A 20,143-nucleotide genomic window follows, 5' to 3' on the forward strand; every position below is an offset into this window, starting at 1 on the left:
TGGACAATGTGTGCCACGTGTGATCGCGCATTATCCTGTTGAAATATGGCTGTGGGCAAGCCCTGAAGGTAAGGAAGGACAACTGGCTCCAACACCTCGGAGATGTAACGCTGGCTGTTTAAAGTACCGGCAATGCGTATTAGAGGAGTGCGAGAGTGATATCCAATACCGCCCCATACCATAATACCCGGTTCAGAACCAGTGTGGCGGTGCATAACGCAGCTGTTCTGCATCCTCTCTCCACGGTGTCTCCAGACTCGAATACGACCATCGTGGTGTTGCAGACAGAAGCGTGACTCGTCAGTAAAGACATTTTCATTCCATTCTGCCGTCCACATCCTTCTTTCATCGCACCATTGGCGGCGGAGACGTCTGTGGTTCTGCGTCAAGGGTAGACGAAGCAATGAACGTCTTGCGGACAGACCACTCTGCTATAAACGGTGTCAAATGGTATGCACAGACACTGGATGATGTATTACAGACTGAATGTGCTGTGCTATGGTTCGTGATGTGACTGATCGATCCGTCATTGCCATGCGCCCAATATTCCTGTCATCACGTGAAGTGGTGCACTGAGGTGAATGCGATCGAACACGTCGGTCCGTCATACCCTCCTGCATCCAGTGGTCATATATCCGCAATACAGTTGTTTTGTTCTGTTCAACACGACTACCGATTTCCCTGAAAGATAATCCATACTATCGGTAAGCCACTATCCTTCCTCTGTCGAACTCGGATACTTGATGATCGCTGGTTACTACGATTTTTTTTTTAATAAGCACAAGAAAAACACAATTCCCGAACTTGAAATCGTCGAAAACTCCAAGCCTTAAGTAGCGCTTTCAAGTGGCGCCACAGGCACATGTGATGTGCGTCTACGCTAAAATTCTAATCATTTGCATATCTCACCTCCGCTAATGCATATTGTAAATTTCATGTTATTTGCATGCTTCCTTCAGGGTGTTGCATTTACGGTGGCCAGCAGTGTATAAATATGCGTTGAAATATTCACATATACGGTGAATTATACTTGGTTGCGTTACATCTTTGAGTACATTACACTATACTTTGAGTACATTACATCTGTATATAAACATACGTTATTTTCATATATGATGAATTCACACTCACTGGATACAAACGTAGTATTATAAGACACATTATACATGATTCATTAGAACTGACAGAACCAGTACTCTTATGTTTTAAAATACTATACGACTTGGCAAAGGTCCTTATCCATTTCAGACAGTTTTTCCATCATCTTACTGATCTTAATTGTTAGATGTCGTTCTTTCACTAGAAACTTTCGGAAGGGGTGCTGATTTGTGATAGGGAATATGACGTGTGTTGCAGTGATGAGTGGGCTGCTGGTAAGGCAGTCCTCCGGAGTGATTACTTCTTCCCATGTGCACCTATCTGTTGCACTGATTCCGAATCTGTGGAAGTACTCTGGAAATGGGCAGTGTCCGGTAATGCACCTGACCAGCTGTGGGTTGGTGACTAACCGCATCGGGTCTACATACCCAAAATGATAGTACGTCCTGCGGTCTGTTGTGCTGCTGACCGTTCATCGTCTGCTGTTGAGAAAATTTTGACAAGTTTTTGATGACTTAGCTATGCCATTGATTTCAATAAGAAAAGGTTAGTGCAATAAGGCTGGATGAAACCAAGCTGTTTGAGCGTATGATGACACATTTTCTAATTAGCATGAAATAAATTTATTACAGTAAGTCAAAAAATATCAACTTGATAAGAAAGGACTAAAATTTTGCAGTTAGTCGGGCGTATTGCAGAATGACGAATGACTGTTGCAATTGCTGGGATTTTCAGTTGGGCTAAATCATATATACAAAGAGGAAAAAAATTAAACAAGACATTAAAAATTAGAAATTGTTGATTTTGAGACTCACCAACTCAATGCTATTTTTTACTTTTTGGACAGATCAGTGTTTCGGTTAAAGTAAGTTCAATCACTAAAAAAGATTTTACGCTGTCGTTTGCAGGAGCTGTAAAATATATGATGCTGAAAAATGAATCTAATCTTGCGTTATCTCCAGCCATTAAATGAAATACAGCCTAACCTCGATTCGCGAACGCTTCACTTCACGAACTGTTTGGTCACGAACAAATTATCTGATCAAAAAAAGTCTCAGAGTACGAAAGGTGTCTAGAGTTATCAACAGGTCCATAGCATATGATTAGCTAAGCAGTGTCACATAATTTGTACTCTCGGACTTCTGCAAACATCAGTAAGTATTTTCTATTGCTTAACTCTCATTAATAAAGTCAAGAAGCAAGTAACTTACAGAATCAAGGATTCGGCTTAAAAGAATTATGAGGTTAATAATGAAGACGTAGAGAAGTTATTTCAGGACCATAAAAATTAGTTCAATAAGAAGGAAGTACAACTACTTCAGAAGTAGGAACAAAAGGCTACTGGAAGAAATGTCTTCATATGAGGAAGGAAAACAAATCGTAGTTCTATGTTCCATGAAATTTGTGCAAAATTGTAAGGTTTTAAGTTAAACTAACCAAGTTTCTTTTTATTTTAAGTTACCCTTTCCTGTAAACTCTTATTTCAATTTCCCTTAAGAATGATCGCACGGTTCAGCTTTATGCTAATTTGTTTTGGAGCCAAGTTTTGTATTTAAGGTTAGTGAGAAACTTCTCAAGTGTGAGAGAGCTTTTAGTCTCAGACCACGTCGGCTCGGTGGACGTTCGCCAGAATAGTTCGTATTGAAATTCTTACGCGTTAGTGCTATTCCTCAAATGCTGATGGAACTGATTTAAGTGCGTTAGTACTTAGCAAAGGCTTGCTACGCACCATAAATAGGCCAATCTCGCGTTTAAGCTCTGTGACAGCAACTATTTAAATGTCTACTGAAGTTTTACTTTTAAATTGCTTGATTGCTCAAGACCCAAGCGCGATTATTATCTTTTCTGTTATCACTCCCGAGTTGGGAGTTGCTGCAAATAGTGATTTCAATAAAAGGGTCTTTTACACCCTTCTTACGTTGTAATTCTTCTAGCACTTTTAAGAACATAGCTGCATTCAGATCACTGTTCGAGTCAGGACATTGCTACTAGCACCATTATGTTTGCCAAAAGCATGCACAGAACATTAAAATAAGGGTAAAATGCAAAGTTTCCTTGCAACAGTATCATCCTGATAAAGCATTAGCAAGCTACAGCATGTGCACTTTCAGTGACAATGCCATATGTCACATCAGAAACTTTTTAAAACACAGGTAAAAAACAAATCACATTTAAGAAAATTTACATTAAACAGAAATCCGGTGAGTCTCAGACAGTGAGAATTGGCGCTTAGAAAAAAATAAATGATAAAAGAAACTGCATTCTGAAGACAGTTACGTAATGGCTTTTATTAAAGCGAACGCGTCTTCCTCATCATTTGCCACTTATGCCATCCACTATTCTTCGTACACATAAAACGTACAGCAAAATTAAATCCGGTTTCTGTTCAATTTATTGTTTAATATCATTTTTGTTGTTTTGTTTTGTTTTATATTTTGCTTTATGAACTTTTGCATAAAGTACTGTTGTATAGCTTAAATTCATTTGTAATCCAGCAACGAACTAATTCATTTTACATTATTACCTGTGGAAAAGTTGTTCCGGTTTATGAACATTTTGGTTAAATAACTGCCTTCAGCAACAAATTAAATTCTAAACCGAGGTTTCACTGTACTATTGTAAAAGTCTTTAATAATATATACACTTAATGACTCCCAGTAAACCTTTATCCCTGCCTTCTAAACTCGAAAATATTTGCATATTTAAACTAAAAAACGCTCGACTGAGGGAAATCATGGTTGCATTTTCAAACAAACCGAACAAGACTTTGATCGAAATGGTGCCAAAAAAAGCTTACAAATGAGCAATTAAATTAAGGTGACCAGACGTCCCGCTTTTGGCGGACAGTCTCGATTTTTAACAATTTGTTCCGCTTCCGCGGCTTTTTTAAAAAGTCCCGGTTTTTATAAAGAATGCACGGCAAGCTACGGAATATACTAAAGCAAGAACTTAATTGGAATGTGCAAAAATCATTCGATCATATTACTCAAATTTTCCCATTTAGTAATATTTCAAAAAATGATCTTTTTAATTAGACATCATTGTTAAAAAATATATTGATAAGGGAAAAATTAAATCTTGAACATCAGCGAAAATCATAATAGAGAAAAAATAGTTAGAAATATTTCATCATTTTGAAACAAACCATGTTCCATACAATAATGCATTCAAAACTTTGGAATACCTTAGGAACTAATGCTGTGACAGCGCTTTTTTTCTACCTTAAATAAAGAGCGAACATCAGAAAAATCACAATTAAGTATTGAGACATTGAAAGCCATTTTATCTGTGAAATATAATTTAACAAATTCTTGTGAAAAATGTCATGACCTTTCAAACAAAAACAGCTTCGAATTGTAAGGAAATCTGGATATTATTCAATAGAAGCAATTAGAAACTATTCAATTAGGTATTAGAAACAATTCAAACAATTCAATTAGACTTTCGAAACAATTCAATTAGAAACGATTAACATAGAGATATTTTTCTTTAACAGGTAAAAATAAATATTTTCCAGTAGGAATGGATGTGTTTTGGCTGAAAACCTCAGTAACAAGTGTGACTCCCCTGTGTAATTTACTTATCTGAAGTGTAAAAATAGCTGATGTAGGCAATCTGAGGTCGAATGTTGGCTAGACATGGTGGATGTTTGTTTCATATTGCGAAGTCAAATATCCCCGCACGTGCTGAGATTCGATCCAAATGGCTCTCGTTCAGTGTCTAGTTTTGTGCCGCAGTTATCAGAAAGCTATTTTGGTAACTGACTCTCATCACCTGTTTCTCTATAAATTTTAACTACCAACTGTTATAACGCTAGTAATAAATTGGAAACTAAAATTTAATTCTTGTCTTCCGATAATGATTTGAAATTTAATTTTTCAGAAGGCAATTACATTTCAATAAGGGGCACAATATTGCTATAACAACTAATATAAATTAAGTACCAACTTACAGCATTACAATACTCAAGACATAAATGCCCACACATAATGAACAATAGTTATTAATTCATGTAATTAAATATAAATATGAGAGTTTGCCTTTAAAATGAAGTTTAAAAATAGAAACAAGGTTAGAGAGCACCTAATTTGAAATAAAACACACCGATGTTGAATTTAAAATTAAATTAAAAATTAACTTTAGATTGACGCATATTTTTAAATTAACTTTAGATTGACGCATATTTCTCATCTTCAGGAACTTTTCCTGAAGAGCAGAGACTTAGGTGTGATAACTCTCGAAACAGGCAATATAACACTCAACATACATTCAATCTAAATTTGCTTCTTTGTCTATTTTAAAAATTTTTTTAATTTCAACAGTAAAAATTAACAGTAACCATTTATTTAGTTATTTATTTAAAAAAAGACTTAGGGACCATTTAATGGTAAAAGGATTAACAGTAAATTAATGTAACTGACTATAATAGTTTAATTAATTGATTGAGAAACTTACGTTAAAATTTAAAAAGAAAATTAATGCAGTCATTGCAGTAAATATAAAAATAGCATGCGACTTCAGGAAAAGACTTAAAAATTTAACTGTGATTTCTGGACATTAGAATAGAAAAATTTTCTTTAGTTAATTAACTAAATTACAAAAACTACTAAAAAATTTACCAAATCCAAATAACGAGAAGAAACAAAATTCTGAAACTCAATAAACTGAATAATCCAAATTGAAATGCTTCATTTAACTGGATCATGAATACTCAGCATTCAGAAGCAAGGAAGAGATAGTTTTGCCAGGCCTTCTGGCTTCGACCTGCTCTTGAACTCGAGACTTCTTTGTGGACGGTGTACAGCTTCTAGTCCAACTGATGGTCCTCTTTCTGCTTTGGGCGATGGTTCTGAGTTTCCAGTCTAATTCTAATATTTGCAGTGCAACCTTATGCTTGAATATTTGTCTTGACCAGATGCGTCCGCGAAAAGATTCCATGGGAACAAAACCGGTAGTATGAAACTATGATAAGTGGGTCCTTGCTCCAAGTATTTTAATATTAGCTAATATTGTATTGTACCTCTTTCTGTACGAATTTATTGATCCTATCTTTCTGTACTACAGTAATGAGATCTAAACTTACACAGCTCTAGTCTCATACTGTATACAAGTATAGCTAGAAAAATTCTTATACCTGTATTTTAATTATTCTTGCAATTTTATTTAGTAAATCATAATTTGCATGTTTGTATTTCAACCGTCTGACCGACTTTTTACAGAGACTTCACGGAACAGTTTCAAGCAACAGGAACCTTCAGGACTTCTTTTTACAAGATTGTTAACTTTAATGTGTTTGAACTCTGAAATCAACAACTTTTGTTTTCACTTCAGGAATAACTCTTGTACCAGTCGTAGCATTATTTTGTAATTCGTGTAATTTAACAAAAAGAGAGTATGAAAAGAATGTTTTTGAGTATTCAGATTGTAATTGCCATCTGATTGTAGACCTAACCCTTGGCTGAATTTTGCAAACAGCAGATGACATTTTCTTTGCCGAAACAATAGCTAAATATTGTGAGATTGACCAAATTCTAAGGTTGGTGGTTGTTTCTGGCAGTGTTAATGTTAGTATTTTAATTAGATGCTACTGCAATGACTCTACTTTTGTTAGAGCTCTATGTTTCCAACCAAATCTTCATCAGTAAGAAAAAATGAAATTAATTCAGTGATGGATAACTTGCAAGGTTCTTATTTTAAACTAACCAGTTCTTAGGATTTGGATCTTTAACTTCTTCTTTCTGTATTCCTCACCAGAATGCGAATTAATTGGTTGTTTTGAAATTTATGGATCTTGAAAGAGAGTGTGTTTCTGCCATGCGCAGTGCGAGGCTAGAGTCTCTAACTAAATGCAACTATCTCGGCTTTGCACTCTATCGTCGCTTATACTTTAAACTTATGCGCTATTAAATTATTCAGTCAGCTTATAGCTTAGTATTTAATTCTGCAGTTTTAGACTACGGATCAATGTTTAATTTTAATTGGCTGTTTGTTCTTATTTAATTGTTATTGCCACAAGATGTAGCATGAGCCGTGTCTTGTTTTGTTAAACGTTTAAATAAAAATCTGATATGTGCAACACATGACTTCCTTGTACAGATTATTAAATTATACCCATTTTTTCTTGCATTTCAGTTAAACTTATTGGATTGAATTAAATCTACTTCGTCGATAGCGCATAAATCACAATAGAATAAATGCACTCTTTAAACTTCACTATATATGTTTACCATAGCGACACTCTGGCCATAGGTTCACTTAACAGCGTTACATTTCATTCATTTTTTAACTCAGAATGGACAAAACTTATATCATCTTAAGAATTATCTAATCGTTGCCACATGCTCTATTCAAATACTATAATAAATCTAAAACGATGTATAAAACAAATTAAGCAAAGAACAACAACAACAACAAAAAAGAAAAGAAAAGAAACAGTTTTTCACAGACGATTCAGTACTTCTAATTCAATTAATTCAGCTCTTCTCACTTCGCGACAAGGCAAAAATACATTAAAACTCAAGATGTCTGTATTGAAAATTATGAAGTAAATCTTAAACACTTATTTCCTCGAATAAATTCCAGAATGGTTTAAGCATGATTTTATGCGCAATAATAAAAGAAGTTATCTTTGTTATTGCGAAGCTTACTTTGTAAACAAGCAATGACCGCCCTGGAAAAAATTATTAGGTTTAGCGGCACTTAAACAACTTTTAAATTGTTGATAATTCTAAAAATATTGCATACAGATTCACTAAAGGCATAAAAACCTTAACCGGAAGATTGAAACAACATAATTCAATCATTTTTTAAAGCAAAAAATACACAATTTACAAACATATAAAAGTGCACATCTGCATGTTATATCAGTCCTACATACAAAATTTCAACGTTCTGAGGCTACTCGTTTTTGAGTTATGCGAGATACGTACGTACGTACCTACGCACAGACACCACGGAAAATTCTCTTCAGAATTCAGTTTAAATTAGTTTTACAACCTTTGGGGGGGAGGATCCTTTATCTCGTTCTTACGTGCAGATGTCACGCAAAAACATCGTTAAATTGCAATCGATAGCTGTGAAAATGGATATTTGCGTTGAAATGTGCTGCCTCAAACTTTTCGCGATTACAATACTTCCTTTTATACTTCGTACAAGGAGGTAAAAATGTGGTTTCAAAATTTTCCTAAGTCTTTTTGTAGTACGATATTAGACATAGAAACAACTTCATTTATGTCTGTTAGGCTTATCGGACTAAAGTTTCAGTATTAGACTAAAGCAGGGGTGGCAAAGCAATGGCAAGCGACACAATATTTTGGGTACGGTTTGCATTTTAATTAAAAATAAATTCACTATGAAGGATTACGATTAAGGGCGTGTGAGTCTGCACTTAGGAATGATCGGGCGCGGTGCACGGGCGCGCGCTCATTTGTTAAAAAGCGCGCTCATTTGTTATTGTCTTGCCTTAGTTGCGTCGTGGACTACCGTTGTTAATGACGCATAGTTTGTTTACGCATACTACATCTCGTCTCGTAACTTTAAAAGTTTAGCTAGTTTATTTGTGTTATATTTACGATTTTTAACTGTTATTTATCATGGCTAGTTCAGTAAAAAAAAAGGTGCAAGTTATCACGTGTAACAGAATTTCAAACTTGGTGGACCGAGAAATATGGCATGATTAGTAAAGGCGACAAAGCGGTGTGTGTTTTATGTTCTGAAACAGGGGTATGTAGAACATCGTCTGTAAAAAGGCATTTTGAAACAAATCACAAATCCATTTGTCAAAAAGGAGAACCAGAGCAAAAGGAATTAATTGCAAGTGCAATAAAAGACAGAGATAAACAGTCAAAGTCTATGATTAAATATTTTGGCAAAACTTGTCATACAAGCGCGGTAAGTAACTCGACTGCAAATGTCATTGCTCGGCATACTCGCTATTACGTAGGAAACGTCAGTAAGGAATTATTAATTGCGATAATATCGTTGTTAACAACTGCAAAGGGCTCAGATATTTATACGGCTGTTAAAAATTCGGTTGCTGAGAAAGAAACTGACTTGAAAAAAAAACTGTTTCAGTAACCAATAGTGCAGTAAGTATGGCGGGCAAAAATAATGGTTTCATTAGCTTATTTCAAACAGGCGCAGGACATTCGATTCATGAATTCCATTGCATCATTCACCAACAAGTCTTATGTGCTAAGAATGGTCTAACACCTCTTGATGATGTAATGGCGTTTGTCCCGAAAATAATCAACCTCATATCATACATAAGCGAAAGTTAGATAGATGGCTTTACATAAGCGAAAATTAGATGCTTTTGTTGAATGAAGTCAACTCGGTGTATAATGGCATACTGTATGCCATTATACACCGAGTTGACTTCATCAGTTATGTATAATAATGTTCGTTGGTTGAGCCGCGGGAACATACTTCAAAGATTTGTTGACTGCTTGGAAGAAATCAGACTGTTTCTGCAAAATGAGGCAAAAATTTATCAATACCCACAGTTGTTGCATGTTATGTGGCTTTCAAAATTGATGCCTTTTACAGACATATGCCAACATTTAAATGAATTGAAGATAAAGCTTCAAAGCACAAATAAAATAATTATCGTCATGATGGATCTCATTCGCGCTTTTGACGCGCTGCATATTTTCAGGAACGATATTATTAAAAAAAACTACAAATATTTCCCAAACTTGAAAACAATATCAAAGATTTAGATGTACATGAGAAACTAGACGAAGAAAACGTTATTGAAGAATTTATTTCAGCAATTTATTCTTCAATCAAGGAATTTTCAGCGAGATTTTCTCAGTTCAAAAAATTATGGCAAAAGAGCTCAATTTTATTATGTACCTTGATATGATTTCATTTGATAAACTGAACTTGTCCCAATTCGATTGGTTGGAAATTGAAGACTTTGAAATGCGGCTGATTCATTTCCAGTCTAGTTCAATATGGATTCAAAAATTTATTGTAACAAGAAAAAAGTTGGAATTGATTGAAACAGAAAGATTAACAAACATTATAAGTAAAATTGCCAGTACCGAAATTTTGGCAACGTGGATTTCGATTCCAGACACATTTAATTGTTTGAAGAAGCTGACTCATGCTATTTTAATCATATTTTCATGTACATATGCCTGCGAGTCATTATTTTCAGAGATGAATAACATTAAAAACTCGCTTAGAAAGCGTTTGGAAGGTGATTCCAGATAAGCATGCATTCTGCTAAAAGTAACATCTTACAACCCTAATATAAGTTATTTGTCATCTAATCTGTAACAATAAAAGTCACACTAATGTTACTTTAATTTGAATTACACATATAACTGTATTTTTTGTTAGCAAATAAAGAGTTTTGAATTGCTAGCATTTAGTCTTATTATTTTCCCAATAATCACTAAGTCAAAATTATTTGACGGTACGTCTATGGTCGCATTAAACATTTCTTTAGAAAAAATGGCACATTGATCCAGAAAGGTTCGCCACCCCTGGACTAAACATAAATAAACTACCGAGATTATTGCCCAAGTAAGTTCTAAACAAACTGTTGCATCTATAATTATGCGTGTTACGTGGAACATAATGAAAGCAATTATAGAACCTACCAGACAGTCGATGTTCTACAATTTTACTAGATATGTATGAAGCATTAAATAGATGTGGGCAAGGTAAAATAAATATTATTTTATTTTATACGATAATTAATATTGATACTTTTTACAAATATACACATATATATGTATATAGCATGTAAAATATAAAATACGAAACAAAATATTAAACTTATGGAACCAATTGGAAACAGACCTTAAAATTCATAAATTTTGATAAAACACCCGCTTTCAAAATATGCTTTGCACCATTTTCCGTCACTGCAGCATAAACACAATCGAATTTAGTGCGCATTACTTTTTATAGCCTGCTGCTGCTTAAATAAACCACATCACTCGCTTCGCCTTCCTTCTCCATTCCATATGTGAGCTTCATATACGAAAATCGTTGAGTGCGTTCAGCACCTTTAGTGTTGTACGAGTTTTAAACGCAAGTGTATTTATGAATAATTGTTCCTGTGTAAAATAAAAATAATGTTTTAATCATCAGTCCAGGTGTCATTTTCGAACCAGACGGCATTTAAGCAACAGTCTTCTCAGCCATGACTAAAGAATGCGTTAGTTTCATCTTCCGCAAAAACAACATCTCTCTCTCTCTCACACACAACATAGAAATGTACAATATATATGTAAAATATAAAAAATACGATGGCTTTGCTCTGCGCGAACAGGCAATTTACAATTAACTTTCTGCAATTGCAGGATCTTTTTCCTAGACCAGTACTTTCGAGAACATTCTGGCATGTTATATAAATAAATATGTTGTATAAATATCGAGTGCGAGCCATTTTTCATCAAACTGCTTTCTTCTATCGCTGCTACAAGTCCTTGCTGCTGCTCATACCACATTTTCTTTATTAGAACACTTATGATATAGATAGTCTAAATTTAATCTTACTTAGTTTAAATCACTATTGAATATGTAATTTGGAGAATTTCATCTAAAAAAATGATCTGCCTTGAGAATTGAATAAAGATGTGTAATCTACTCGTAAAAAGCTAAATCCTTCTTTGTCGTCATTTTGCAGCCTTCTACTCAGCCACAACAACGTCTGGACTCTGATGTAGTTATATCGTCAAGCTTTGTCATTCCTGTGCCCGCCTGCCAAAATATTACATATACGTGTATATATATAAATATACACGTACCTTCTGATGCCGATGCAGCGAAAAATGTAAATTTCTTATTTAATTTTTTGTTTTGGCATGTTTCCCCTTTTTTTCTTGAAGTTTCTCACTGTGCTGCTGGTTTTTGGCTTTCGATTTTTACATATATTTATTGCGAACTGAATATAGGATGACTTTTAAACGTGTTATTTTTTAATTTATTTTGCATAATTACCACCACTTGTTGGATATTTTGAACAAATGGATTGTTTTGAACTGCTTTTTACTTTGTATATACATACTTAATAATATAAGCATGTAATAGATTAGATAGAGAAATAGCTGTAATAGATTGGAAAGGTTTACTGCTTCGGTTATTTAATAGAAAGCTTGATTCTGTGGCTGGATAAAAGATATCTACATTGCGTATTACGTAAGATGGCATGGTGCAGACTAATTCCGAAATGACGCAGTTTGAATTGATGTGTTAGAAAAGTTGCTATTTTTAGGACAAAAAGGGGAAGTACCCAAATTAAGATGAATAATAAAGGGGCAATTGCAAAATTAAATTTAGCAATTTGCTTTGATGTGTTATATACTACATATCCCCCCTTCAAAACGAAAAGGCTTGGAGACAGAAAATCCTTTTAGGATCCGTTGTGGATCGTTGTGGAAGAAAATCCTTTTAGGAAAGAATATTAAAGCATTAACGGATAAACATGTGAAGAATATATAGAATGCAAATACTGAAAGATGAATAGAAATTATTTTCATTAAGGACTTAGCCTTAGGTTTCACCATGCCTCGTGATTTTGTTCGTTAACTCTCTCTCTACGAAATAGACATTTAAAAATTAACTTAAAAGTTATACAAAAGCGTAATATTACATAAAATATAATATGTCAAGTTTAAAAATTTACGAGTTTGTGCTTCTCTCAAAATTTTCTCTCCAAATATCGTAAAAACTGACCTACATTTGGATTCCTAAATTTTCCAAAAGATAAAAGTTCAAAATTTTTCAAAATCCTTATTTGAATATCATAATGCAGTTTTTATAGTCCCTTTCTTGAAAGTCTTGGTAAACTGTTGTACAAAACCAAAGAATTTCTCTTGCATATCCATGAAATTCTATTAAAAATAGTTGTTTAGTCATTATAAAAGGGTCCATATTTCTTATCGTAAACTAATAAACATAGAAAAATACAGTGCAATAACAAAATAAACTTTGATTGAAACTGGTAGGTCCTCTACAAGCGAATCAGCGTAACTACTTGCTGATGGCTGTGGGCCGCTTAAACAGAACAGTTGAAAGTTGATGGGAGACGGAGACGGAGACACCATCATTCTTCCAAGAGATTAAGTGGTATTGTCTCTTGTCCCCGTATATCTAGTATTAGAAGATACATCAAATAACATTTTAAGATATTTGTCGTTGTGGCTCAGAATATAATTACGTAATTTACTTAATTATTACATTATTTTAGATAGTCAAGTTATTTTACAGTTCATGGGAGACGGAGACACCAACATTCTACCAAGAGATTAAGTGGTATTTTCTCTTGTCCCCGTATATCTAGTATTAGAAGATACATAAAATAACATTTTAAGATATTTTGCCGTTGTGGATCAGAATATAATTACATAATTTACCTAATTATTAGATTATTCTAGATACTCAAGTTATTTTACTGTTGACAATTGATGGGAGACGAAGACAACAACAATCTACCAAGATGTTAGGTGGTATTGTCTCTCATCCTCGCATATCTAGCATTAGGAGATACATTAAATAACATTGTAAGATATTGTAACCGTTGTGGCTCAGGAAATAATTACTTAATTTATATAATCATTACATTATTTCAGATACTAAAATTACTTTACAGCAGAACTTACACTTACAATAGGTATTACAAATACACTTTACAAAAATAAGCTTAAATGAAATAGCAAATAAATATTTACGTTCCTTATTAAAAGTAATTATCTTATGGCATTGTATAAGTTTATCTAGGTCATTAATTAAAAATGATGGCCATAAATATTCTTCTATATTATATACTTCAAATATAGACATAAACATACGATAATTCAAGTTCAAATTAAGACTAATAGTTTGTACATATATTAAAGTTACTCTTACAAATTTATTGCATAAAAATTTCCTTTATTTTATGATAATAATATAAAAAACTCTATATATGTGTAGTATGTGAGAAGGTAATACTTTGTGCTAAACTAAAGAAATGTAGCTGGTGAAGCACCGAGCAAGTTCATAGCCATAGCTGACTCTCCATATACGGGAAATACCGGTGTTCTGCCACTGCTTGTATCCTCCCTTAAAGAGAAAATGCAAGGAGTAATATACATAATGTGAATCTCCGGATCGATTACGGTAAAAAAACTTTTAACTAAATATCTGGTGTCCTGGCCAGGTTGTAAACTTGGTTAAGAGATTTTCCTCTCCTTGTCTCCGGGCTTTGGGGAACGTACGCAACAAATGTCAAACAGGAAAAACACTGAAAAAGAAGAAAGAGAAATATAGGAAAGAAACTAGATTGAGAGAGAATCAAATTCGAAAATAATTTCTCACAATTAAGGCTAGAGTCTTCATCGGGTTACAATCTCATATCCGAGTTGTAAATACTTTTTAAGGTTTAAAGAAATTTCAATGACTAATTTGAAAAATAAAAATTTATTTGGCGTTTTACTATTTCTAACAGTTAATTTAAATTCGTTTGCTGGATTAAAAGGTCTGAGCTTAGCAAAATGCACAATTTCGGAATTCTTTTTAGAACGAGAATTTGGTTTCATTTCAAAAGTAACTTCAGACTATTGTTTCAAAATTTTATAACGGCACGAATAAAGAAAAGAAAGTTTTCTAGTGTTAGATATTGAAATTCCTCATACATTACTAAATCGCCAGGCTTAAAACTACTTGTTTTAAAATGGGTGTCGTATCTTTCCTTGTTTGCATCATGGTAATCATTAGATCTTTTCTGAACAATTTTTTTCTAGTTTCATGAACTGGTTGAAATAGATTTTGATTTCCGATTAATGAATCATATGGTAATCCTTCATACTTTAATTGTGGAAATTTTATTACAGAATGTGGATTACTTAAGAATATTATATTCTTAAGTAATTTGAGGCAACAATTTTATCCAAGCTGTATTACCTTGATAAGAATTTAATTTACATTTTAATCTATATATAATAATTTGATGAATCCTCTCTACTTTGCTATTAGTGTTTGATCTATCAGCATTAGCTGCAAATTGTGTAAAATTATGTTTTTTCAAAAGCTGCTTAAATTTTGATGAAGCAAATGCAGCATTTCTATCACTTATAATTTTCTTTGGAACCTGAATCTGAAAACTTTATTTTAAACAATTTTTCTGAGTAGTTACACTTAAGAAAATGCCCATGTATAACGAATAATATGATCAATAATAACATGAATATACGTTTTAGAAGAGTTAGAATAATTGAAACATCCAGCAACATCAACAAATAAGAGTTCAAAAGGTTCCCTTGCAGATGATAGTGTTTGTATTACACCAAATTTCTTTCCTTTGCTTTTCTTACTAAACTGACGTACTTCTCAACGTTTACAATAATTTATAATATCTTGTACTATACCTGCCCAATAATATTGAGGAGATAACAAATTTAGGATTGAGGATACACTAATATAAATAAATTCAATATGAGATTTTAGTAATTCAGAGCGAAGAGATATTGGTATTAAAATTTTAAACAACCCTTGTTTCTTTACAGTTAAAATATTATTAATTTTCTATCTTTAGGATTGCAAACATTATCTAAATTTTGACTGTCTTCAATTCCTTTTAATGATAATAAATTAGTCTGTGCACATGAATGTTGACAGATAAGATTTCATTTTAATGTATCAGCTTGAAAGCAAAGCAGAACAGTGCATAGTTTATCAAGAGAGAAAGATTTCTTTTAAACTAAAGCTCTTTAATAAAAATCCTGATCTCTGACTGTATAAAGGATATCTATATTGCGCGCTACGTTAGATAACATTATGAGGAATCGTAAAGTGACGCGATTTAGAACGCTATAGTATAAAAATTACTACTTTTAAGACAGAAAGGGAAAGTACTCAAATTAAAATGAGGAAAAAAAAGGATATTTCAAAATTAATGTAAGTATTTTGCTTTCATATCTTGCATATATATGTAAAATATAAAACGTGAAAGACAATCACTAACAACATTTTGACAATAGACTTTTAAATTTCTGATTTAAAATAGAAATACAACCCCCTTCGCATCAGCACTAACGCCTGTAGTATTTCGCACTGCGAAACCTCTTTCCCAATCGCTATCCAGAACTCAAATCCAAGTTCCAAGTTACACTTATGCCGAGAATATCAAGCATGCTGCTTGATGTGTTCCGGCTGTCATCAGATGTTTGCTCTTTGGGCGCTGAAAAGAGAATAAGTTCGAAGTGTGAGTCCAGAAGGGCAGGAGCTAATGGCGAAGGGGCGTGACCAGTTGTCACGTGGGCTGCAAGCTGACTTATCATTGGTTACGATTCTTCTGAGAAAGTACAAAACATATATGAAAGTAGAAATAGTGAAATTAATTTCAAAAATCAGTCTTCTAAATTATTTACATATGCGTACTAGTCCAAGCTCGTCAGGAGATAAACACAAGGCACGGGAAGAAGAGCCCGTAAGTCACATGAGTGGTCACCCACCCAAGCTGAGGCTCAGACGCTTGCTGCTTGAGTTTGGTGTCACTGAAAGTAGATACTATCGTGATCATTATTTAATAGACACTAATTAAGTGGGAAAGTCTTGATTTTCCTTAATCAGGTAAGCAGCATAAGGCCTGAGAAACCTATCTTCAGCAAGTATCTCGTAGTGAAACAAGTTAAAGTTCATAAGATGTTCACAATTTACCGCACCATTGAAGAAACTTACATTAATCTTGCGAATAAATAGAACTCAAATAAAGAATTTCCGAGGTATAAATACTTCAGCTGAGACCTGCACAGTCTCTTGCATAATTCTGGTTTTTTAATTTTTCTTTCGTTTGCATAGATTTTGTTTCTGTTGTGTCTTTTATTTAATCAAAAATTTTGTTTTTTACATGCTGTCGCTGCACCTGTATCTTCCTTATTACGTTTCTAGATACTGTATTATCTGTAATTTCATCTTTTCATGCTGTATTTTTTTCAATCTTGTATTGCAATTGCTGCACTTTTATGAATTTCACCTCACTCGTTATAGTCTGCACCATGCTTGTCCCTGTTTCTATTTTTACTTATCATGAACCTGCACTAATTATGCGCCATTTCTTGGCATTACTTCATCGACCTTGCAGTAGCCTGTGTCAACGTATCATCGCGCAGTCTCTTTCGCTGCCTATATTCGCTTGCTAAATGGCATCTCTTCGCTTTAACCGCATTTATTTAATGTTCTAAAATATAAATGCGCATACAAAACTGCTGCAGCCCAGTGCATCCATAATAATGTGTGAAGTAAACATTATGTATCTATAATTGCTTTATCCTATTATAAAATTATTTTGTATTCAACTACGTCTGTCTGCAAGCCCATCATTCCATCTACGCAGTCAACATGTCCAAGTTTTTAAATTTATACTACCATTGCCAGTCCATTACAGCTATCACCTGCAAAGTTATCTCTGATGTGATTAGCGAATTGGTTTCTTCTCCACTAAATTCTCTCATCGTACCCTCTAAATCAATACATGTATATATATATATATATATATATGATGTTTTAGGCACATTGACCAAATATCTTAACATCGGTATCTCGCTCAGAACTTTATAACAGCAGTTCTCGAAAATCACTTTCTGCTACAGAAAAGTCTGGATGAATGTTACTGCCTTTCGTATCACCATTACTATCATTGCTATTCGCCTTGTAGATAATACTGTCTTCAATTCCATGCATAACATTGCTCAGTAAAAGTGTTAACTTTAAAATAAAAACGCGGAACATTTTAATTTTTGCTTATTTATTTTTGTCTCCCATCTTTGAATGTAAATGATATAAAGAACTATATTTTACTCGTAAAAGTAAAGCGCATCTGATAAAAGTAGTCTTGAGACTTATTGAGAATAGCTACTACAAATGAAAACCAAAATAAAATTCACCGCACTGATGCTGATGCCAAAGCGTCAAATGATGCGCATGCGCAAAGATTGGGAGAACTGAGAAACAGTTGACTCCAAACTTTCTCTTGATATTCCTCAATACTGTCACCTTGATTTTTCGAACGGAAGCTGAAATTGGACTAGCATTTACTTTCAGCTCGTTTGATACGTCTAACCAATTTAGATAATCAATTATTCTCTGATTTGGCGATGTACATAACTTAGTTATTATAAATATGGCTTTTCAATTTTTTCTGAAATGTTTCAGCAAACGCGTCCTCTCGGCTTGTATGCGGTTCGACTTATGTTCTAAAATGTAAGGATATTCTTATTCATGGTTTAAGGAAATTGTAGCTACAGTTTTCTGCTTTGCCCAGATTTTCAGTTATCGGAAATAACAGAAGTCACACTCTCTCGGACCAGTCAAATTTCTTTTACTAAGTCTTTAAAAGTGTGTATTTTATTTTATTTTATTTCTATTGGGCAATAAAAATACGAAAACAAGGAAACCAGAGAATTTTTTATGTTATCAGATTAGGTAATAGTTACACATTGTTCAGAAACGTACGAATTTGCATTTTTTATTGAAGATAAGGTTTTAATTTTAACAGCTGGTTTCTAGAAATGTTATCGTTGAGTACGATTTGTATACTATATTTGATACTTTATCTTGTTTTCAACCAGTAATAATAACATAATTTTGAAAATAAAGAAACCGCAGAGTTGATATCAGTGAGTCATTGCATTTTCTTGAAGACATAAAAAACATTGTGATTACAACTATATTATTTGAGATATTGAGAGTTCAGTTCTACTGCACCGGAAAAAAAATAAATAACACAAAAAAAAAAAAAAAAAAAAAAAAAAAAAAAAAAAAAAAAAAAACTATCTTGAATTTTATGATTATTTAGTGAATAAACATATAAGTTATATTTAGATTGTACACATTGTAAATTTGTTGATCAATAAAGGTATTTTTTACTTTTATGTTATTTTCATAATCCTTTCATCTTCATTATCACTATGTTATTCAAAATCTAATGTCTGCATTGGATTGAATTGTATTAATTAGGTCACGGTAAAGCGTGCGAGGGATATCTACTTAATAGAAAGGATGCTTTCGTGGAAAGTTTTTGAAGGAAACTGTCTCGTATTTACTTTATACATGGGGAAATATATATATCATGTATTGATCTGATGAATTTTCAATGATACTTATATATTAACTACATTTATATATTAACTACGAAGAGATAACGTTTTATTTGTTGATGCACATGAAAGCAAATATAGTTATTTTAACAAGTAAAGGCAAAAAAAAAAAAAATTATTTGTTTTCATCCAAACCTTTGAAATTTAATATTACTTCATAATTTCATTATCATTCAATGTTTTTCAAAACATACATGAAATAAAATTATATTTTTCTTTTTTCAAACGCCAGATAAGGTTGGCATTTCCAGCAGTTAAAGTTGATCAGCTTATAAATTATCAATAATTCTGCGTACTGCTTAAGTATTTCGTATCATCGTCCGCAACTTATTTTCATTATGAATATTATTCTAGGGGTTACTAACCCTTCTAGATTCCAAATCTATTTCCTGTCAAGGTTCTGGACTTGTCCAAGTGTGCTGAGAAAATAATGTTCTCCAGTCATTGCGGCGGAGATCCACAAGTGCTTTTGTTCTGAGCACCAAAAGACGTCACAAGATCTGGCACTTCAAGTGTTCTCCGGTGCATAACTATAAAGTTGACGGAAGTGCCAGGTGATTACTCGAGTGATGCTATGAATGGCGCCAGTTGCCCTTTTTCCAGACCCGTCTAAAAATGGGACGCTTTCATTCATAAAAATCGCTCGGCGACCTTTCCTTTCATAAATATTTTACTCGTTTTTCTAGTCGCTTAGAAGTATTTCTACGACAGCGTAAGCATAACGTAACAGTCAGCCCAAGGTCTCGAGAATGTAGTTTTTAAAGACATTCAGAAGTGCTATTATTACGAGGATGATATGATCAAGCATTCATCAAGTTCTATTAACCTTTGATTTGATGCTATCTAAATTATTTGTGAGAAATCTTTTAACGGCAATAGAAAACCACTTAGTTAGTAAGAACGTAGAGTGGGATAGAGTTTAACGTTAAGAAGCATATACATATTCCAAT

The 20,143-nt window shown here is 33.3% G+C and overlaps 1 long non-coding RNA gene across 1 annotated transcript in view; it reads right to left on the reverse strand.

The window, feature by feature from the left end:
- Positions 1–13,974: 13,974 nt before the first annotated feature.
- Positions 13,975–20,143, reverse strand: part of LOC146999542 (uncharacterized) — a 142,638-nt gene continuing 136,469 nt past the window's right edge. Inside the window, exon 3 of the long non-coding RNA XR_015039805.1 lies at positions 13,975–14,341. This is a non-coding gene — a long non-coding RNA (uncharacterized LOC146999542). The remainder of the gene's footprint in view (positions 14,342–20,143) is intronic.

This window comes from Stegodyphus dumicola, chromosome 1, assembly GCF_044657685.1.
Source record: "Stegodyphus dumicola isolate Sdum_Otavi_A_Nest chromosome 1, ASM4465768v1".
In the NCBI taxonomy this organism is placed as follows: domain Eukaryota; kingdom Metazoa; phylum Arthropoda; class Arachnida; order Araneae; family Eresidae; genus Stegodyphus; species Stegodyphus dumicola.